The sequence below is a fragment of the Onthophagus taurus genome, chromosome 10, assembly GCF_036711975.1.
Source record: "Onthophagus taurus isolate NC chromosome 10, IU_Otau_3.0, whole genome shotgun sequence".
Taxonomy (NCBI): Eukaryota; Metazoa; Arthropoda; class Insecta; order Coleoptera; family Scarabaeidae; genus Onthophagus; species Onthophagus taurus.
Genome location: NC_091975.1, coordinates 7598263 through 7606981, shown reverse-complemented (window position 1 = coordinate 7606981; position 8719 = coordinate 7598263). Strand labels below are relative to the sequence as shown.

The 8719-nt window shown below is 31.7% G+C and overlaps 1 long non-coding RNA gene across 1 annotated transcript; it reads left to right on the top strand.

Annotated features, from left to right (window-relative positions):
* Positions 1-808: 808 nt before the first annotated feature.
* Positions 809-2989, top strand: LOC139431541 (uncharacterized). The gene is made up of 3 exons (XR_011641621.1): positions 809-1425; positions 1484-1567; positions 1822-2989. It is a non-coding gene; the product is annotated as an uncharacterized lncRNA (long non-coding RNA).
* Positions 2990-8719: the final 5730 nt, after the last annotated feature.

Below are 8719 nucleotides of genomic sequence, written 5' to 3'. Positions count from 1 at the left end.
TATGAGCGACCGGATAATATATTACTATATATTATTATAGATTTAGATAGAGAAAAGATCAAGCTTTGTAATGCTGTATTTGGTTTTTAATCTCTAAAAATAATGGAGATATTAGCCAAAAAAGAGGAAACAGTATTTTGCTTCACACATTGTTAAATTCTCGCATGGGGTTCGATAAATATAAGTCATAAAGAAGAATCATATATACATAATTTGTAGAAAATTTTATTTTCTATAATATTACTCTCTTATAGTTTTTCTCCCAGATGCATAGAAATCGAGATTTTGGCTAAAAATAAAACTTTCTTCTAAATATATTTAATGGAGCTCGATCTTTTCTTAATTTTTATTACTAATGTCGGTTGAATATATTCTGACATTATGGTAATAACTTCTGTATCAGTATTAGTGGTTTTATGGTTGTGCAGAAAATCTTTGTACAGAAATCTCAGAGTTTTTGTTCTTTTCTTGCTTCTAACATTTTTGCCAACATCAATATTCTCATCTTTCTGCATAAAGTTTTATGTCAGTGTTGGTGTTCATGTCTTTTTGCAGAAATTTTTGTGTCAGTGTTTTTGCAGAAATTTTCTTGTTAGTGGTTTTTGTTCTGCTCTATTAATAAACATTTTGCCAACGTTATTATAAATCGTTAGTAACTTGATCAGTGTTTTTGACCTATTTTGCCAAAATTTCTGTAATTGTTTATGCATTACTAAGTGAAATAAAAAACCCTTATGGTAGAAATAAAACTTAATTTAAATTAGAGATACTCGACATTTTGAACAAATTCTGTAATCAATTAATTCATTTGAAAATCATTTTAATGGCATCCTCTTTTTACCAAAAAATAGTTTGACAAGATGGCCCCACGGCGTACACTTTATTATTGGTTAACATGCCCGAGTGTAGCCACGCCTTAGTTTCCACTTTTGACACGTTGATTTATCGATTCCGCGCTCGACGTCCGTCCGATGGGGCCCTCTTTATCCCCCTTGAAAAACCCCCGGCACTAATAATCCAAATGGATCGACGTCCGATACAAAACAACCAGAAAAAGCAAATTCCACAAAAAAAAATTTTTCATCCCCTATTACTAAATTCAAAACATAATAATTCTTTAAGCACCTTGTAAACACGGTGGTTAAACGGTCGAAAAAGAAGAGACCTTTAAATCACCGTTGTGTTCACATCTCTTGACGACGACGAAGATGCGTTTACCACCTTTTTCGCCTTCTCTTTCATTTCGTACTTTTCGCCCCCCTTTGAAAAGAATGGGTGCGACAAAGAGAAACGCTGATTCCCCTCCCTCCCCTCAGGTTCGGAGGATGATTTACTGGGAGATTACTTTAAGAGGCCACTTGTTATTGCCCATAACTCCTGATTCAAGTAGTTGATACAACGCGAGTTCAACCACCATAGACACAAGTGAGTTAAGATTATGGCATTGATCAAAAATTTATTTTTTTTTATTTTTTCTTTTTAGGTTAACATTATGAGATCTTTTAGTATAAGAAAGAAAAGGGGACTCGAGCAGGAATTGACTCAAAATAGGACCAGGAGAAGGAAGGTGAATATGTTTCGAACTATTTTCATAAACGATCTGGACTAAGTCGCGAGATTTAATTTTAGAAACGTTCCGATTTTTGTTGGCAAACCTTTCGAAAGGTGTCCGTTAACAGAGAAACGCATAAATTACACTATTTTCCATCCGTAACACCCTCATTGTTGTATAATAATACAATGTTAAGCTTTCAATCATATATAAACTCAAAAATTTTATATGTTATATAACAATTATATTTTTTTTTTTTTAATTTTTAGTGTTATTGAAACTACAAATAAAAAATACATAAAGAAAACTCATGAATATAGGGACTATTCTGTGTATTCTATGTTGCCAGAAGATTAAATGCTGGATATTGCTAATAGAAGACTAGATACTGCATATAGAAGACTAGATACTGCATATAGAAGACTAAATCCTGATGGAGGACTAGGTGTTGCTAATAGCAGAGTAGATGCAGCTTGCAAAAGATAACTTATTGATTTAGAAGACTACATATTCTGTGTATTTTATGTTGCCAGAAGATTAAATGCTGGATATTGCTAATAGAAGACTAGATACTGCATATAGAAGACTAGATATTGCATATAGAAGACTAAATCCTGATGGAGGACTAGATGTTGCTAATAGCAGAGTAGATGCAGCTTGCAAAAGATAACTTATTGATTTAGAAGACTACATATTCTGTGTATTCTATGTTGCCAGAAGATTAAATGCTGGATATTGCTAATAGAAGACTAGATACTGCATATAGAAGACTAGATATTGCATATAGAAGACTAAATCCTGATGGAGGACTAGATGTTGCTAATAGCAGAGTAGATGCAGCTTGCAAAAGATAACTTATTGATTTAGAAGACTACATATTCTGTGTATTCTATGTTGCCAGAAGATTAAATGCTGGATATTGCTAATAGAAGACTAGATACTGCATATAGAAGACTAGATATTGCATATAGAAGACTAAATCCTGATGGAGGACTAGATGTTGCTAATAGCAGAGTAGATGCAGCTTGCAAAAGATAACTTATTGATTTAGAAGACTACATATTGCTACAGAAGACTGGATAATGCTTGCTGAAGCCTACCTATAGTTTGCAAAACACGAGATACTACTGCCAGAAGACTTTAAGAATTTATTTTATTTATGGACCTAATTTATATAGAAAAAATAAGAGAAACAATAAAAGTGGACAAAATAATTGAGGACAATCAAAATTTTATACATATACAACAATTTTATATATATATTTTTTTAATTTTTAGTGTTATTGAAACTACAAATAAAAAATACATAAAGAAAACTCATGAATATAGGGAATATTCTGTGTATTCTATGTTGCCAGAAGATTAAATGCTGGATATTGCTAATAGAAGACTAGATATTGCATATAGAAGACTAGATATTGCATATAGAAGACTAGATACTGCATATAGAAGACTAGATACTGCATATAGAAGACTAGATACTGCATATAGAAGACTAGATACTGCATATAGAAGACTAGATACTGCATATAGAAGACTAGATACTGCATATAGAAGACTAAATCCTCATGGAGGACTAGATGTTGCTAATAGCAGAGTAGATGCAGCTTGCAAAAGATAACTTATTGATTTAGAAGACTACATATTGCTACAGAAGACTGGATAATGCTTGCTGAAGCCTACCTATAGTTTGCAAAACACGAGATACTACTGCCAGAAGACTAGATATTATTTGCAGAAGACTACTTTTGCTACCAAGAGACTAAATACTGCTTACAGAAGACTACTTATTGTTTGCAAAATACTTGGTACTGCAAATAGAAGAATTTATTTTATTTATGGGCCTAATTTATATAGAAAAAATAAGAGAAACAATAAAAGTGGACAAAATAATTGAGGACAATCAAAATTTTATACATATACAACAATTTTATATATATATTTTTTTAATTTTTAGTGTTATTGAAACTACAAATAAAAAATACATAAAGAAAACTCATGAATATAGGGAATATTCTGTGTATTCTATGTTGCCAGAAGATTAAATGCTGGATATTGCTAATAGAAGACTAGATATTGCATATAGAAGACTAGATACTGCATATAGAAGACTAGATACTGCATATAGAAGACTAGATACTGCATATAGAAGACTAGATACTGCATATAGAAGACTAGATACTGCATATAGAAGACTAAATCCTCATGGAGGACTAGATGTTGCTAATAGCAGAGTAGATGCAGCTTGCAAAAGATAACTTATTGATTTAGAAGACTACATATTGCTACAGAAGACTGGATAATGCTTGTTGAAGCCTACCTATAGTTTGCAAAATACGAGATACTACTGCCAGAAGACTAGATATTATTTGCAGAAGACTACTTTTGCTACCAAGAGACTAAATACTGCTTACAGAAGACTACTTATTGTTTGCAAAATACTTGGTACTGCAAATAGAAGAATTTATTTTATTTATGGGCCTAATTTATATAGAAAAAATAAGAGAAACAATAAAAGTGGACAAAATAATTGAGGACAATCAAAATTTTATACATATACAATAATTTTATATATATATTTTTTTAATTTTTAGTGTTATTGAAACTACAAATAAAAAATACATAAAGAAAACTCATGAATATAGGGAATATTCTGTGTATTCTATGTTGCCAGAAGATTAAATGCTGGATATTGCTAATAGAAGACTAGATATTGCATATGGAAGACTAGATACTGCATATAGAAGACTAGATACTGCATATAGAAGACTAGATACTGCATATAGAAGACTAGATACTACATATAGAAGACTAAATCCTGATGGAGGACTAGATGTTGCTAATAGCAGAGTAGATGCAGCTTGCAAAAGATAACTTATTGATTTAGAAGACTACATATTGCTACAGAAGACTGGATAATGCTTGCTGAAGCCTACCTATAGTTTGCAAAACACGAGATACTACTGCCAGAAGACTAGATATTATTTGCAGAAGACTACTTTTGCTACTAAGAGACTAAATACTGCTTACAGAAGACTACTTATTGTTTGCAAAATACTTGGTACTGCAAATAGAAGAATTTATTTTATTTTTATACCTAACTTTTATAAAGAAAATAAGAAAAACAATAAAAGTGGACAAAATAATTGAGGACAATCAAAATTTTATACATATACAACAATTTTATATATATATTTTTTTAATTTTTAGTGTTATTGAAACTACAAATAAAAAATACATAAAGAAAACTCATGAATATAGGGAATATTCTGTGTATTCTATGTTGCCAGAAGATTAAATGTTGGATATTGCTAATAGAAGACTAGATACTGCATATAGAAGACTAGATACTGCATATGGAAGACTAGATACTGCATATAGAAGACTTGATACTGCATATAGAAGACTTGATACTGCATATAGAAGACTAGATACTACATATAGAAGACTAAATCCTGATGGAGGACTAGGTGTTGCTAATAGCAGAGTAGATGCAGCTTGCAAAAGATAACTTATTGATTTAGAAGACTACATATTGCTACAGAAGACTGGATAATGCTTGCTGAAGCCTACCTATAGTTTGCAAAACACGAAATACTACTGCCAGAAGACTAGATATTATTTGCAGAAGACTACTTTTGCTACCAAGAGACTAAATACTGCTTATAGAAGACTACTTATTGTTTTCAAAATACTTGGTACTGCAAATAGAAGAATTTATTCTATTTATAGACCTAATTTATATAGAAAAAATAAGAGAAACAATAAAAGTGGACAAAATAATTGAGGACAATCAAAATTTTATACATATACAACAATTTTATATATATATTTTTTTAATTTTTAGTGTTATTGAAACTACAAATTTAATAAAAAGTACATAAAGAAAATCCATGAAATGAAGATTTTATATATATGTATATATAAAGAATATTCCATGAAAATAGGATAGATGGCGCGCGTGTTGGAATAATAAGGACGAAGAGACGACGCGACGCCGTGAGCGTCGCAAGTTATATTATTGATTTATGTCGGGGATTCCCCCCTCATCGTCTCACCACCCTTCACCAACCCTTGAAAGCTGTTTGTGGTCTCAACAATCCGGGCGGCGAAAGCTCGAACGCAAGGAAAAGCTTCGCGTTAGAATATATGGACGAATAAGTGTTTAGTATGAACACCTACCATCATCCAGGAAGATCGCATTTCACTTTGGACTTTCTCTTTTCTCCCCAGTTCTTGAAATTGGATCGAGGGGAAATAAAATAAAAGGAAATGATGACGATTTTTGGAACAAGTATTGAAAATAATGCGGCCCTAATGATTATTTGATGACTGGTTGTTATAACTAAATAGATGCATATCGCTCGGTGTAATACCCATAAAAAAAATAACCCATCGCAATTATAATATCGTCCGAATCCACTTAGATCGAAATTACCACAACAAACCTAAAATTATTTTCATGCGAAGTGGTTTAAAAATAATTTTTTAATTCTTTAAAAATAAAATTTAAGTTTTAAGAAACGTTTATGAAAAATTTTACAATCAGGTTTTCCATCGAGTCAATTTTAAATTTGGCGCTTTTCGGGTGCCATTCGATTTTGGGCCGGGCGACGGTAGCGCCTCCTCTATCGCTTTGTACCTGTCAAGAAACTGTCAAAGATGTCCGGCCCACGAATTTGTCAAAGGCGCTAGCACCGCCCTGGCCCCCAAACCAACGGAGGCGATTGGTCGCTTTAACGCGACTTTCGCTGTATGATTAGTGGGGTTCCCCGAGGTACACGTGGGGATAATGACGCTCCTTCTTCGCCGGATGGTAGCGACGCTCACGGCCGTTTCTATGAACTAATCAATGTGTACCTGAACCTTTGAACTGATCACGTCGTCCTTAAAAAACTTAATTTTAACTTAACTAAATATATAAAATTATTTTTAAACAACTTCATTTAGCTTTTAAAATATAAATCTAACAGACACCAAGCGCAAGCTGCTGTAATTATTCATTCATTCATTCATTCACAACATTTTAGGGTGTTTATTTTTAGAACATTTTTTGAACATCTGGAAAAATCCTATAAATAAAATTTTGTTGCTATGGTAATTCAAAAATTCGTCGTTTTACGATTTCAATTAATTACAAAGATGATTTTGTAACACGAAAACAGACGTCTCCTTTGTTCTGCAACGTTCCTTTTAATGTTCTATAAAGTTCTTTAAAGGCGAGTTTGAATCTCTTAGTTAATTGAATACACCCAGACTCCCAACAGTCAACATGTCAGTCTTCGTTGCGTTGTTACAAGACTCCTATCTTATCTAGATCGTTTTCATTTCGGCTCCAGGATGATTTATTGGTGTCGCAGTTTCATTAATGTAATTAACAATTCGAGTTGAGAGGGTCAGATTGAGATCCGTTTTAAACGATAAGCGTGAAGAACAAAACCGGGGGGGCACTGGAAGGTGCCGAAAACACGGGGGTGGATTCAGGTTAATTAATTTTTGAGAATAGAATATTGACGCCTCGCGCACGGTAGTCTCTTTTCTCATCGGATTTTCGCACCCGGTCACTAACGATGATTAATGATCGATCTTCGTGTTTTCGTTCGTATTCTCATTAATTACCATTTGTCTGTTGTCTAGTTGACGCTTGAATTGAGGGGGCCTCTTTCAAATTGGGGTTTTAGGGCGTGGATTATAATTGGATTTCTTTTTTAGGTGAAAACGAAATTTCTCCTTTCAAAAAATTAATTAATTTTTGAATTTAGACAAGATATAACCACGAACTATTACAAAAAATCAAACTACATTAACATCCAGACATTATAATCGGCAGAGAAGTGGTGAAACACAACTTGTTGCTTCCATAAAACTAGATAATGTTGCCAGAAGACTAAATTCTGATGGAGGACTAGGTATTGCTAATACAAGAGTAGATACTGCTTGCTGAAGCCTACCTATAGCTTGCAAAAGACTAGATACTACTGCCAGAAGACTAAATACTGCTTGCAGAAGACTATTTATTGTTTGCAAAATACTTAGAATTGAAAGTAAAAGAATTTATATGTTTATTTCATTCATTAAATTTATTATGTGACATATTTTAGCAAATTTAAGTGAATTGAAAAACTTGAGATAGAACTTTATACAACCAAACTCTACTTTATTAACCCTTTGTGTCCCGACGGTACTTTAAAGTACCGGTAATTTTAAACACTCATTTTAAAATGTATTTATCTATTCGGCGCATTTAGAACTGTCTGTACTTTCTACTATACAAGTGTATACAAGAAATAATCTGTATAAAAAAGTGGTGCTGTTGAATTTTGTTGTTCAAGAAGGTATTTCTTTGATAAATGGTTATTAGGTGTGATTATTACAGATTATTTTAAAAAGAAAACATTGAGCTTAAATTTAAAATAAGTCTCATTCCTTAATTTCAATAAAGATGGTTTCTAAGAATTTTTAAATTAGCATCTTTTTTGACTCTTTTAAATGTAAGTGTTGTTTCAACATTTTTTTCTTAATATTTTTCCAATTCAACCCAACAATTATTATACATCATTTTAAAGAGAAAACTTTGAGCTTTAATTTAAAATAAGTTTCATTCCTTAACTTCAATAAATACGGCTTCCAGGAATTTTTAAAATAGCATCTTTTTTGATACTCTTAGGTTATACGAAAATGTAAGTTTTATTTCAACTTCTTTTTTCTCTATATTTTTCCAATCCAACCCAACAATTATTATACATCATTTTAAAGAGAAAGCTTTGAGCTTTAATTTAAAATAAGTTTCATTCCTTAATTTTAATAAATACGGCTTACAGGAATTTTTAAATTAGCATCTTTTTTCGCATTCTTAGGTTATACGAAAATGTAAGTTTTGTTTCAACATGTTTTTTGTCAATATTTTTTCAATCCAACCCAACAATTATTATACATCATTTTAAAGAGAAAACTTTGAGCTTTAATTTAAAATAAGTTTCATTCCTTAACTTCAATAAATACAGTTTCCAGGAATTTTTAAAATAGCATCTTTTTTGATACTCTTAGGTTATACGAAAATGTAAGTTTTATTTCAACTTCTTTTTTCTCTATATTTTTCCAATCCAACCCAACAATTATTATACATCATTTTAAAGAGAAAGCTTTGAGCTTTAATTTAAAATAAGT